Genomic DNA, 13,743 nt, shown 5'->3' with positions numbered 1-13,743 from the left:
GACATGGCCTGGTGCCTGGCATCTCAACGGAAGAGAGACATGGCCTGGTGGCCTGGCATCTAAGGAAGAGAGACTGGCCTGGTGGCTGGCATCTTATGGAAGAGAGACATGGCCTGGTGGCCTGGCATCTTAATGGAAGAGAGACCTGGCCTGGTGGCCTGGCGCATCTATGGAAGAGAGACATGGCCTGGTGCCTGGCATCTCAACGAAAGAGAGAACTGGCCTGGTGGCCTGGCATCTAAATGGAAGAAGAGACATGGCCTGGTGGCCTGGCATCTTAAATGGAAGAGAGACATGGCCTGGTGGCCTGGCATCTTAGTGAAGAGAGACATGGCCTGGAAAGAAAGACATGGCCGGTAGCCTGGCATCTTAATGGAAGAGAGCCGTGGCCTGGTGGCCTGGCATCTTAATGGAAGAGAGACATGGCCTGGTGGCCTGGCATCTCAGGGAAGAGAGACGTGGCCTGGTGGCCTGGCATCTTAGTGGAAGAAGAGACGTGGCCTTGGCCCATCTCAAGGAAGAGAGACCGATGCGCTGGTGGCCTGGCATCTTATGGAAGAGAGACGTGGCCTGGTGGGCCTGGCAATCTTAATGGAAGAGAGACATGGCCTGTGGCCTGGCATCTTAATGGAAGAGAGACTGGCCTGGTGGCCTGGCATCTTAATGGAAGAGAGACCGTGCCTGGTGGCCTGGCATCTTATGGAAGAGAGACATGGCCTGGTAGCCTGGCATCTTAGTGGAAGAGAGACGGGCTCTGGTGGCCTGTGTTTAATGGAAATGGGCATTGTCCTCTCCTCTCTGTTGCCCAACCCTGTGATTAACAAAAGCAATTCCCTGGTGAGAGTTTCAAGAGAGTTTCCTTCTGTGCATTTTGTCCCTTGGGCTTGATGTCACACTTAAAGATTCATCATGGCAAGCAATCATGTCCCCTGCTGCTGGAGGGCACCATGGAAACACAGATAAAAAGAACGACAGAGAGAGAGAGAGAGAGAGAGAGAGAGAGAGAGAGAGAGAGAGAGAGAAGACGAGAGAGAGAGAGAGAGAGAGAGAGAGAGAGAGAGAGAGAGAGAGGAAGAGAGAGAGAGAGAGAGAGAGAGAGAGAGCGAGATTACTACCTCAGATTACAAGATCCACAAAGAATTTTGAAACCAATCCAAATTTTGATAAAAACTTGCCCATATCTTACTGGGAGAAATTCCACAGTGTGCATCACATGCAGCAAAGATTTGTGACCTGTTGGCCGATCCAGAAAGGGGCAACCAGTGCAAGTACAACACCAGATTGTGAAATACAACCCATATTTATTCTTATTTATTTTTACTGTGTGTGCTTTAATCGCATTTTGTACATTGTTACATACACTGTATATATATAAATATAACATTTGTAATGTCTTTATTGTTTTGGAAACTTCTGTATGTGTAATGTTTACTATTGTTTAAATGTTGTAATTTGTTTATTTCACTTTTGTATAATATCTACCTAACTTGCTTTGGCAATGTTAACATCATGTTTCCCCATGCCAATAAAGCCCTTTTGAAGTTGACTTGAATTGAATTGAGAGAGACGAGAGAGAGAGAGAGAGAGAACGCAGAGAAAGATAGTAGAAGAGGGGGATTTCTCAATGGACTCAGAGGAAGATAGAGAAAGAGGGAATTCCTCACAGACATGCTGCTGAGAAGACGTCCATTCCGGAGTATGTAAAAGTTGTTTTAAAGTGTTTGAATAGTTTTATTGCCACAGGCTTGGTCACAGGCCCAGTGGAGGTTTGTCAGGAGGACAGATAGAGGCACAGGAGCCTCATAAGAAAAACCAGCACCAAAGTGCTCACTGTGGATACATTCATATATCCTTGTCCTTGTCAGGAACGGATCTCCAATCCCCGAAGGTCGAGTTCCTGCACCGGACCMCTGAGATTATATTGTGTTGAATTAATCTTTCAATATGTTTTAAAATCGGCCCCCTCTTCTTCACTGAATTACCCACCCCCTTCAACTGTAATGATGGATTTCAAGGTCTGGCTGCCAACCTCCCTGAGCTCAGCGGTGCACACAGTCCCACAGGATTCTATTCTCAATAGCCACAACAGCCATTTTATATTCATCCCCCCACCGTTTTGACAGAAGGGATAACACAGAGACATAATTGATTATCCGCTGTGACCCTGTTATGTCTACAACATCAGACTTGGAGAGCTCCAGATGTCTTGTGTGGTATTGCTAGCCATAGCAGCACTGCCTTGGCTAAAATGAGAATAGAACCACGGCCTCATCTGTGGAAAAGAAGAGCAGGCCTAATCCTGCATGTAAACTGGGAATTCAGTACATTTGTAGGTATGGTGGTGAACTTTTTGGAGCAAAATGGCCGCCTGGCATCACCCAGGTGGGTGCTACACAATTYGTAGTGGTTCAGATTACAGGGGCCCGGGGGAGAGTTAGGCAACCCCATAACAAATCAGTCCCCCCAAATGTCAATGTCTATTTTGGTAGCCTTATGGGGTAATTATGGCTGGAGTCTTTGACAATTTTTAGGGCCTTCCTCTGACACCGCCCGGTATAGAGGTCCTGGATGGCTGTAACGGTACTCGTCCTCGTCTGATGACGAGTATGAAAGATCGGACCAATGTGCAGCGTGGTAAGTGTCCATTTTAATGAAAGCCAACTGAARACTGAATGACAAAACAACAAAAGAGAATGAACGAGACTGAAACAGTTCTGTATGGAAAAACACAGACACAGAAAACAACTACCCACAACCCATAGTGGGAAACAGGCTACTTAAGTATGATTCTCAATCAGAGACAACGATCGACAGCTGCCTCTGATTGAGAACCATACCAGGCCAAACACAGAAATACAAAACCTAGACTACAAAACATAAAATGCCCACCCCAACTCACGCCCTGACCAAACTAAAATAAAGACATGAAAAAGGAACCAAGGTCAGAACGTGACAGTACCCCCCCCTCCCCCCAAAGGTGCGGACTCCGGCCGCAAAACCTGAACCTATAGGGGAGGGTCTGGGTGGGCATTTCACCGCGGTGGCGGCTCTGGTGCGGGACGTGGACCCCACTCCACCATAGTCTTGGCCCACTTAGGTGGCGCCTTTGGAGTGGCGACCCTCGCCACCGACCCCGGACTGGGGACCCTTGCAGCGTGAGAAGGGCGACCTCTGGCAGCTCCCGGAAGTGAATCAGGCGACTCTGGCAAGCTCCGGAGTGAAGGGCCGGCTCTGGCAGCTCCTGACTAACGGGCGGCTCTGGCAGCTCCTGACTGACGGGCGGCTCTGGCAGCTCCTGACTGACGGTCGGACTCTGGCAGCTCAGGACAGACGGGCGGCTCTGGCAGCTCAGGACAGACGGGCGGCTCTGTCAGCTCAGGACAGACGGGAGAACTGGAGGGAGGACAGGAGAGACAGCCTGGTGCGTGGGCTGCCACAGGACCCACCAGTGCTGGGGAGCCTACAGGAGGCCTGGTGCGTGGAGGAGGCACCGGATGAACCGGGCTGTGGGGGAGCCACTGGAGCTCTGGTGCGCAGCCTTGGCACCAACTCCTCCAGGCTGGATGACCACTTTAGCCCGGACCCTCCAGAGTGCAGGCACAGGTTGAACGCCGGCTGTGGGGGAGCACGGAGATCTGGTGATACTACTTGCACCTCTCCCCTTAGGCCTCAGCCCGCCCACATTCGCGCCCGGCACGGCCGGAGCGCAGGCATAAGGAACGCACTGCACCCTCCCAGCCGCCCCGGAGACACAGCACGCAGAGCCGGCGCAGGATACCCTGGGCCGAAACGGCGTACCGGAGACTGGACACGCTGAGCCGGCACAACACGCCCGGGCTGGATACCACTCTCGCATGGCACTTGCGGGGGCTGGCCTATAGCGCTCTGGGCTATGACGCGTACTGGCGACACCGTGGTTCCACTGCATAACACGGTGCCTGACAGTACAAACGCTGCTTTCGGTAAGCACGAGAAGTGGGCTCAGGTCTCCCCTGACTCTGCCACAACACCCCGTGTGCCACCCCAATAAGTTTTGGGGCTCCTCCGTGCCTGGTCGCGCTGCCGTGCTACCTTCCACTCATTATCCGCGCCGCCGCTCAGGTACTTTCGCTGCCTCCAGTTCTTCCTTGGGCCGCGATATCCCCCAGCTGTGCCCAGGGTCCCTGCTCTTCCAGGTATCTCCTCCCAAGTTCCAGGAGTCCAGATACCCTCTGCTCCTAGTTACCACGCGGCTTGTCCTTTTTATGTGGGTAGTTCTTGTAACGGTACTCGTCCTTGTCTAATGACGAATATGAAAGATCGGACCAATGTGCAGCGTGGTAAGTGTCCATTTTAATGAAAGCCAACTGAACACTGAATGACAAAACAACAAAAAGATGAAGACGAGACTGAAACAGTTCTGTATGGAAAAACACAGACACAGAAAAACAACTACCCACAACCCATAGTGGGAAAACAGGCTACTTAAGTATGATCTCAATACAAGACAACGATCCTGACAGCTGCCTCTGATTGAGAACCATACCAGGCCAAACACAGAAATACAAAACCTAGACTACAAAACATAGAATGCCCCCCCCAACTCACGCCCTGACCAAACTAAAATAAAGACATAAAAAAGGAACTAAGGTCAGAACGTGACAATGGCAGGAAGCTTGGCCCCGTTGATGTACTGGGCTGTACGCACTACCCTCCGTAGTGCCTTGCTGTCGGAGGCAGAGCAGTTGCCATACCAGGCAGTGATGCAACCAGTCAGGATGCTCTCGATGGTGCAGCTGTAGAACCTTTTGAGGATCTGAGGACCCATGCCAAATCTTTTCAGTCTCCTGAAAGGGAATAGGTTTTGTCGTGCCCTCTTCACGACTGTTTATCTTGCAATTGAACTCCATATGACCTCTTTGGACCTGGGTGTGTGGAGGAGTGGGGGGGTCATAACACATCAACACTCTGCTGCAACTCTTACAGCCAGCGCCATCACACTAATGTGTGTGAAGAAGTCATTCCAAGCACCACTGCTCTCTCTCCCCTTAGTCATTAAGTTTCTCAAGGGGCTTCGCACCATTTAGAAGGAGATTACATATATTATTATGTTGCAGCTAGTATTTGTTTGGTTTCTTTAAAGCTTGTTGAGTTATCACCCAGAGGAAGCTAAAGCTGTACGCTTCTCAGAACCATTGACAGCATAGGTACTTTGTGGTTTATTCAGTTGTGACTTGATTCTTTACTTTGTTAGCATGCTAGCTCCTAAATAGTTAGCAGCAGCAGGCTAGCAGCTGTGGCCCATTGCTCTACATGTTGAATGGCACTGTGTTGTCACTGTGGTGCTCCATGTAGACACACAACCATTACAGTAGTGTCAGCCCCCCCTTCGCTCGCCCCATTGTCTCCTTGGTATTATAGTCATTAGCGGCGATAGCTGTTAGATCATGCTCATGAAGTCAAAGCTGCCTGTGGTGGCAATTAAAATAACCATCACTGTCTGTGGTGGGAGGATGGAGAGGATGGATAGGAAGGGGAGGGTTCTTGGGATCATTTGGAATAATTGGAATGGCTGGAGCTGTCCCAAGAGATGGGTGTGTGTAGGGAGACACGTTGTGTGTGTGTGTTTGGTCTAGTGTGTTGTGTTGTGTGGTGTTGTGTGTGTGTGTGTTGTGTTGTGTGTGTGTGGTGTGTGTTGTGTGTGTGTGTGTGTGTGGTGTGTTGTGGTTGTTGTGTGTGTGTGTGTGTGTGTGTGTGTGGTGTGTGGGTGTTGTGTTATTACCACCCTCTATGGAGCTTGTTTCCAGTCTTTCTCCCTCTCCCTTTACATGCCTCCCCCCCCCCCCCACCCCCGGCTCTCCCTCCCCCTCTCTCCCTCTTCTCTTCTCTCCTCCTCCCCCTCCCCCTCGCTCTCCCTCTCACTGTCTCTGTCTCTCTCCCTCCCCCTCTCTCCCTCTCCTCTCCTCCCTCCCACCCTCTCTCCCCTCTCCCTGTCTCTGTCTCTCTTCTCCTTCTCTTCCTACCCCTCTCTATTCCCCTCTCCATTCTTTGTCTCTTTCCCTCTCCTTCCCCCTCTCTCTGGCTCTCCCTCCCCCTTTCCACGCTCTCTCTCTGTCTCTCTCTCTCTCCCTCTCTCTCTCTCTCTCTCTCTCTCTCTCTCTCTCTCTCTCTCTCTCCTCCCTTCCCCCTCTCCACTCTCTCCCTCTCTCTGTCTCTCTCCCTCCCCCTCCTCATCTCCCGTTCTCTGTCTCTCTCCCTCCCTCCCCCCCTCTCTGTCTCTCTCCCTCTTGCTCCCCCTGTCCCTCTCCCACTCTGTCTCTCTGCCTCTCTCGTGCTCTCTCTCCCTGATGGCCACAGACCCTGGCATTCCACTCTGTCAGCACTAACAGTTTAACTCAGGGCACGACAGACGTGTTTTTTGTGTGTGTTGTGTGTGTGTGTTCACCTGTGCACGTGCGTGTGTGTGTGTGTTGGCAGGGGCAGGCAAGCAGAAAGGCAGGCACAGGGTACATATGTCCCAACAGCCATACCAGGCCATTGCAACACATTAACACTTGTTAATATCAGCAGGATGAGCCGTGGTGGCACAGCGATAGGTAGTGAGTTAACGTAGCCCTCAGGGCGCCCAGTAACTGGCAGCAGTGCCTGCTGTGTGAGATCGCTTTCCTCTTCGCCTTTCCTATTAAGAAGAGGAACTCCTGTGCTAGGTTAGTGTAATGCTAGCTATGCTATGCTAATAATGATGATAACAATAATAATTACACTAATAGTAAGTAGAGCGATGTTCAATTACAGACAGAAATTACAAAGTGCTTTACATTGTGAGCAACCATTAAAAAAATACTAAAAAATAGGTAAAAACATTAAGCGGGAATTAAAAAGATAGCTAATGGCCTAGTAAAATGCAAGATCACAAAATAATAAAGGCTTGTGTAACGCTAGCTGTGTGCTATGCTAGGCTGTATGTAGTGTGGTAAGGCTTATGTAATGCTAGCTGTGCTATGCCAGGCTTTATGCGGTGTGGTAAAGCTTGTGTAATGTTAGCTGTGCTATGGTAGGCTGTATGTAGTGTGGTAAGGCTTGTGTAATGCTAGCTGTGCTTTGCTACTCTTTATGTGGTGTGGTAAGCCATGTGTAATGCTAGCTGTGCTATGATAGGCTGTATGTAGTGTGGTAAGGCTTGTGTAATGTAGCTGTGCTATGATAGGCTGTATGTAGTGTGGTAAGGCTTGTGTAATGTTAGCTGTGCTATGATAGAATGCCCCCCCAACTCACGCCCTGACCAAACTAAAATAAAGACATAAAAAAGGAACTAAGGTCGAACGTGACAATGCTATGCTAATAATGATGATAACAATAATAATTACACTAATAGTAAGTAGAGCGATGTTCATTTACAGACAGAAATTACAAAGTGCTTTACATTGTGAGCAACCATTAAAAAAATACTTAAAAAACAGGTAAAAACATTAAGCGGAATTAAAAGATAGCTAATGGCCTAGTAAAATGCAAGATACACAAAATAATAAAGGCTTGTGTAACGCCAGCTGTGTGCTATGCTAGGCTGTATGTAGTGTGGTAAGGCTTATGTAATGCTAGCTGTGCTATGCCAGGCTTTATGCGGTGTGGTAAAGCTTGTGTAATGTTAGCTGTGCTATGGTAGGCTGTATGTAGTGTGGTAAGGCTTGTCTAATGTTAGCTGTGCTATGGTAGGCTGTATGTAGTGTGGTAAGGCTTGTTTAATCTAGCTGTGCTTTGCTACTCTTTATGTGGTGTGGTAAGCCATGTGTAATGCTAGCTGTGCTATGATAGGCTGTGTAGTGTGGTAAGGCTTGTGTAATGTTAGCTGTGCTATGATAGGCTGTATGTAGTGTGGTAAGGCTTGTGTAATGTTAGCTGTGCTATGATAGGCTGTATGCGGTGTGGTAAGACTTGTGTAATGCTAGCTGTGCTATGCTAGGCTGTGGTCATGTATTCCAATCTGTTTGCTGATATGGAAGGCTTCAGTTTTCCAATGGACGATGTCATTTAGCCAGAGGAAGAGACCTTCAARCTAGTTAATGTTGCTCCTATTCAAGACTGCCAGAGATACTGGGCTGAATGCTCGTAGGCCCATGTGTCAAGGTGTGTACATGTCTGTGTGAGAGGGTGAGTGTATTGCATAATCACTTATGTATAGCCTAGTACCTGCATAATAAACCTGCCAGCCATATATAGTCTCCATTTCTCAGGTTGTTTCCTTCTACAGATGTAGGATCTTAATTTGAGCCAGTTGCTACAGAAGGAAAATAATCTTGAAGCAACAGGAAATGTGAATTATTATGTGGATTATAATTAATGGAGGAAAGCAGCTTGTGTAGTACATTTGACTGCTGTGTGATATCATTTCAAGACTTGAACCTGAAGATCAGTCAAGGAGTTTTACCACGTACAGTGAGCTCCAAAAGTATTGGGACATTTTWTTCTTTGTACTACAATCACMATGAGGTTAAGGTGCAGACTGTCAGCTTTAATTTGAGGGAACCGTTTAGAAATTACAGCACTTTTTGTACATTGTCCCCCCATTTTATGGGTCCAAAAGAATTGGGKCAAATTCACCAATTTGTGTGTTAAAGTAGTAAAAAATGTAGTATTTGATCCCATATTCCGAGCACGTTAGATGCATTTGCTGTTTGTTTTGGTTGTGTTTAAGATTAWTTTGTGCCCAATAGAAATTAATAGTAAATAATGTATGAATTGTGGCTAATGATGAGTGAGAAAGTTACAGATGCATAATATTGATATTTCTCACTTATCATTATTCACCGTTCATTCAGGACTATCCATAATTATGGTAGCACCCACGTTAATGTAGAAGTGTTTAGAAACATATTCTATTCTTATTTGACTCCAAAATGACACAATACATGARTTACCATTGTCCAAGTGTTTTTTCCTATAGACTTACGTTTGTCATTGCCTTTAACAAGCTAGGTTTCCATCCTATTGGGGATACATTTTAATGCGAATATTCTAAATCTGCATAAAAACACTATGCTAATTTTCTCACCATAGATGTGTTTCCGTCAAATTGACTTGTTGTCCATCACAGGCTGTGCGTGCATATAAAAAGTACTTKTGTTGGGATAATCTCATATACAGCCTAAAAAAGACAAGTTCAGTTGGTTTCCCACTGCATTTTCAACTCTGCTGATGGTTTMGTCACTAAACATGTTGCATTATATAGTGAATGTGCCCACTCTGGTCTTGGTACCTGCACTCTAGCCAACAGCTCACAGATACAGTGAGATTATAGCCTACATGATGGCATTATTATGGACCAAATATGATTTATTATTGTCAAATGGCAGCTCAGCTTTCGGTCATCATGTCACAAAAATTAGACCCTCGATATTTACAGTTTTTGCCGATTGCTTACACACTGAAAGTGAATGCTTAGACAAAAGCATCAAAGCCTTAACTTTTGTAACCATGCCTTTAACAAAGATACCAAAAGTACAAACACATTTTCTGCTTTGCACTTTACTTGCAACACACTTGCAAAACATACAATGCAAAACTTACATTAGACACTTCGTTCAAGAATGAAACCTCTTGCAATCATTGGGAAAATACTTCTATTCAAAATGCAAAACATAGCTGAAATTGGCAACACCCACATACACATGAAACACTTCTACAGTCATATGACACCAGTTAGTCTGAGCCTCAGCACTACAAGTAGACCTCAGGTAAGATCACCTCTTTTTATTTATTTATTTATTTATTTTTACTCCCTTTTCTCCCCAATTTCCGTGGTATCCAATTGTTAGTAATTACTATCTTGTCTCATCGCTACAACTCCCGTACAGGCTCGGGAGAGACGAAGGTCGAAAGCCATGCGTCCTCCGAAACACAACCCAACCAAGCCGCACTGCTTCTTAACACAGCGCGCCTCCAACCCGGAAGCCAGCCGCACCAATGTGTCGGAGGAAACACCGTGCACCTGGCTCCCTTGATTAGCGCGCACTGCGCCCGGCCCGCCACAGGAGTCGCTGGTGCGCGATGAGACAAGGATATCCCTACCGGCCAAACCCTCCCTAACCCGGACGACGCTAGGCCAATTGTGCGTCGCCCCACAGACCTCCCGGTCGCGGCCGGCTGCGACAGAGCCTGGGCGCGAACCCAGAGTCTCTGGTGGCGCAGCTAGCGCTGCAATGCAGTACCCTAGACCACTGCGCCACCCGGGAGGCCGGATCACCTCTTTTGTGAGAACTTTGCAAACATGGAGGCACTGAGAGAGAGAGGAAGAGGAAAAGAGGGAGGAGGAGGAGGACGAGGACAAGAACATAGAACGGGACCGGGCAATAGACAGAGACATATTTCCGACAACATTAGGGCCACTTTGGTGGACCATGTCATAAATCATGGCCTGACGATGAGGGAGGCTGGGCAGAGAGTCCAGCCCAACCTAAGTCCAGCCCAACCTGAGTCCATCCCAACCTGAGTCGCAACACGGAGTCGCAATACGGACATTTAGACTGGAGAACAGGTACAGTTGAAGTCGGAAGTTTACAAACACTTAAAAACTTGTTTTTCAACCACTCCCCAAATTTCTTGTTAACAAACTATAGTTTTGGCATGTCGGTTAGGACATCTACTTTGTGCATGACACAAGTAATTTTTCCAACAATTGTTTACAGACAGATTATTTCACTTATAATTCACTGTATCACAATTCCAGTGGGTCAGAAGTTTACATACACTAAGTTGACTGTGTCATTAAACAGCTTGGAAAATTCCAGAAAATTATGTCATGGCTTTAGATAGGCTAATTGACATAATTTGAGTCAATTGGAGGTGTACCTGTGCGTATTTCAAGGCCTACCTTCAAACTCAGACCTCTTTGCTTTGACATCATGGGAAAATCAAAGAAATCAACCAAGACCTCAGAAAAAAATATGTAGACCACAAATCTGGTTCATCCTTGGAAAATTTCCCAACACATTCATCTGTACAACAATAGTACGCAAGTAAAACACCATGGGACCCGAAGCTTATACGCTCAGGAAGGAGCGCGTTCTGTTCCTAGAGAGATGAACGTCTTTGGTGCGAAAAGTGCAATCAATCCCAGAACAACAGCAAAGGCCCTTGTGAAGATGCTGGAGGAACAGGTACAAAAGTAACCATCCACAGTAAAACGAGTCCTATATCGGACATACCTGAAAGGCCGTTCAGCAAGGAAGAAGCCACTGCTCCAACACCGCCAAAAAAAAAAAAAAAAGCCAGACTACGGTTTGCAAACTGCACATGGGGACAAAGATTGTACTTTTTTGAGAAATGTCCTCTGGTCTGATGGAACAAAAATAGAAGTTTGCCATAATGACCATCATTATGTTTGAGGAAAAGGGGAGGCTTGACAGCCGAAGAACACCATCCCAACAGTGAAGCACGGGGCGGCCAGCATCATGTTGTGTGAGTGCTTTGCTGCAGGAGAGACTGGTGAACTTCACAAATAAGATGGCATGGAAAATTATTGGATATATTGAAGCAACATCTCAAATATCATCAGGAAGTTAAAGCTTGATCACAAATGTTCTTCCAAATGGACCATGGACTCCAAGCATACTTCCAAAGTTGTGGCAAAATGGCTTAAGGACAACAAAGTCAAGTATTGGAATGGCCATCACAAAGCCCTGACCTCAATCCCATAGAACATTGTGGCGTGAAAAAGTGTGTGCGAGCAAGCAGGCCTACAAACCTGACTCAGTTACACCAGCTCTGTCAGGAGGAATGGGCCAAAATTCACCCAACTTATTGTGGGAAGCTTGTGGAAGGCCACCCGAAACCTTTGACCAAAGTTAAACAATTTAAAGGCAATGCTACCAAATACTAATTGAGTGTATGTAAACTTCTGACCCACAGGGAATGTGATGAAAGAAATTAAAGCTGAAATAAATAATTCTCTCTACTATTATTCTGACATTTCACATTCTTAAAATAAAGTGGTGATCCTAACTGGCCTAAGAAGGGAATTTTTACTAGGATTAAATGTCAGGAATTAGGAAAAACTGATTTTAAATGTATTTGGTTAACGTGTATGTAAACTTCCGACTTCAACTGTATGTCTTCAACTTTCTACATTAGACTATACCTATGTAATTGTTGCACATCATTCTGCATCACAGTATAATCCAATGTAATCCTACAATATTAAGTCTATGCTCCTCAGTGAACAAAAAAATAGGTATAGCGCTGTATTGATGTTACTGTGTACAGGTTGATAGTACAGTATGTAAAAAAGAACTGAACCAATGACATCATATTCTTGCATTTTCTACAGAACTGCCAGATGACCTCCTGAGGGTGGAAGGCAACGTCTGTTCACCATGAACAGGAACTGGCCATTGTCAATCTAGTGTTGGCAAACAACACCATCCGCCTACATCAACTACGAGAGCCAATCATCGCAGATCACATAACATTCCATAATATCAACCGTGTCAGTATGTTGACACTCTGCTGCATCTTGCGTCAACACCAACTTACGATGAAGCAGCTGTACAGGGTTCTGTTTGAGAGGAACAGTGTTAGAGTCAAAGAACTTCGATATGACTATGTGCAAGTAAGTGTCACTGTAGTATACTGTAATACAGTAATGGCAGTAGATTGTGTCCTATTGGCACTGCATAGATACATTCAGACAAGCAGTAAGTGACCTAGGCAGGTGCCACCATTCTGGGGGTGGGGTGGGGGCTGTTGTCTGTGGGGGCACCTGCCTTGCCAATAGCTTCTATTTTTGACTGAATGTGTCTGACCCAACCCACCCCCCACCCCCATCCTTGTGTGAAAATGTAGACATTGTAGTCCTGTGTTTTGAGTTACACATATTCACGTACACTGTATGCATTTTCTGTTACAGAGAGTCCTGGACTTTGATGCAGCTGCACAGCCTCATGAGTTAATTTTCATTGATGAAGCTGGATTCAATCTGGCTAAAACCAGGCGTCAGGGCCGACATGTTATAGGACAAAGAGCCGTTGTGAATGTCCTTGGTCAGAGAGAGATTTTTCAACCTGATGAGAACACGAAGGAGGGAAGAAACATCATTGGCCACAGGGCTATAGTCAATGTCCCAGGGCAACGTGGGGGTAATATAACACTCTGTGCAGCCATTTAAACAGAATGGGGTCCTCCACCGCCATGTCCATATGGGCCCTAACAACACAGCACTCATACTTACATTCTTGGACCAATTGCACAACATAACAGCAGCAAATCAAATCGATCATATGCAATACATTGTTGTCTGGGACAATGTGTCTTTCCACCGCTCTGCTCTGGTTCAGAACTGTTTCAGCAACATCCACATTTCACCGTCCTATATCTTCCACCATCATCTCCATTCCTCAACCCTATAGAAGAGTTTTCTCAGGTGGGTGGAAGTATATGATCTCCGTCTCCAGGCTGAGGTCCCCTCATCCAAGCCATGGAGGAGGCCTGTGACAGCATGGAGGGTAGCAGCAATGCAAGGATGGATTCGTATTCAAGACGTTTCTTTCCAAGGTGTCTTGCTAATGAACAACATTGCCTGCGATGTTGATGAAATTCTCTGGCCAGATCCACTAGGCGAAGAGACAATGTCTAGTTATTTTTTTATTTTAATTTTTTAAACTTACATACGTAAAAGTGACGTTTGGTTACATGATTAAATGAATTCCATGTCAACATTTTGGGCGTGTTGAGAAATAAATGATTTCTTCAGTCCTGCCACATTGGTCTTGT

At 46.4% G+C, this 13,743-nt stretch overlaps 1 long non-coding RNA gene across 1 annotated transcript; it reads left to right on the top strand.

Annotated features, from left to right (window-relative positions):
• The first annotated feature begins 6,551 nt into the window (after positions 1 to 6,551).
• On the top strand, positions 6,552 to 13,007 carry LOC112077937 (uncharacterized). The gene is made up of 3 exons (XR_002895544.2): positions 6,552 to 6,686; positions 12,302 to 12,583; positions 12,881 to 13,007. It is a non-coding gene; the product is annotated as an uncharacterized lncRNA (long non-coding RNA).
• Positions 13,008 to 13,743: the final 736 nt, after the last annotated feature.

The sequence above is a fragment of the Salvelinus sp. IW2-2015 genome, unplaced genomic scaffold (assembly GCF_002910315.2).
Source record: "Salvelinus sp. IW2-2015 unplaced genomic scaffold, ASM291031v2 Un_scaffold5073, whole genome shotgun sequence".
Taxonomy (NCBI): domain Eukaryota; kingdom Metazoa; phylum Chordata; class Actinopteri; order Salmoniformes; family Salmonidae; genus Salvelinus; species Salvelinus sp. IW2-2015.
This window is presented reverse-complemented; position numbering and strand designations above follow the sequence as displayed.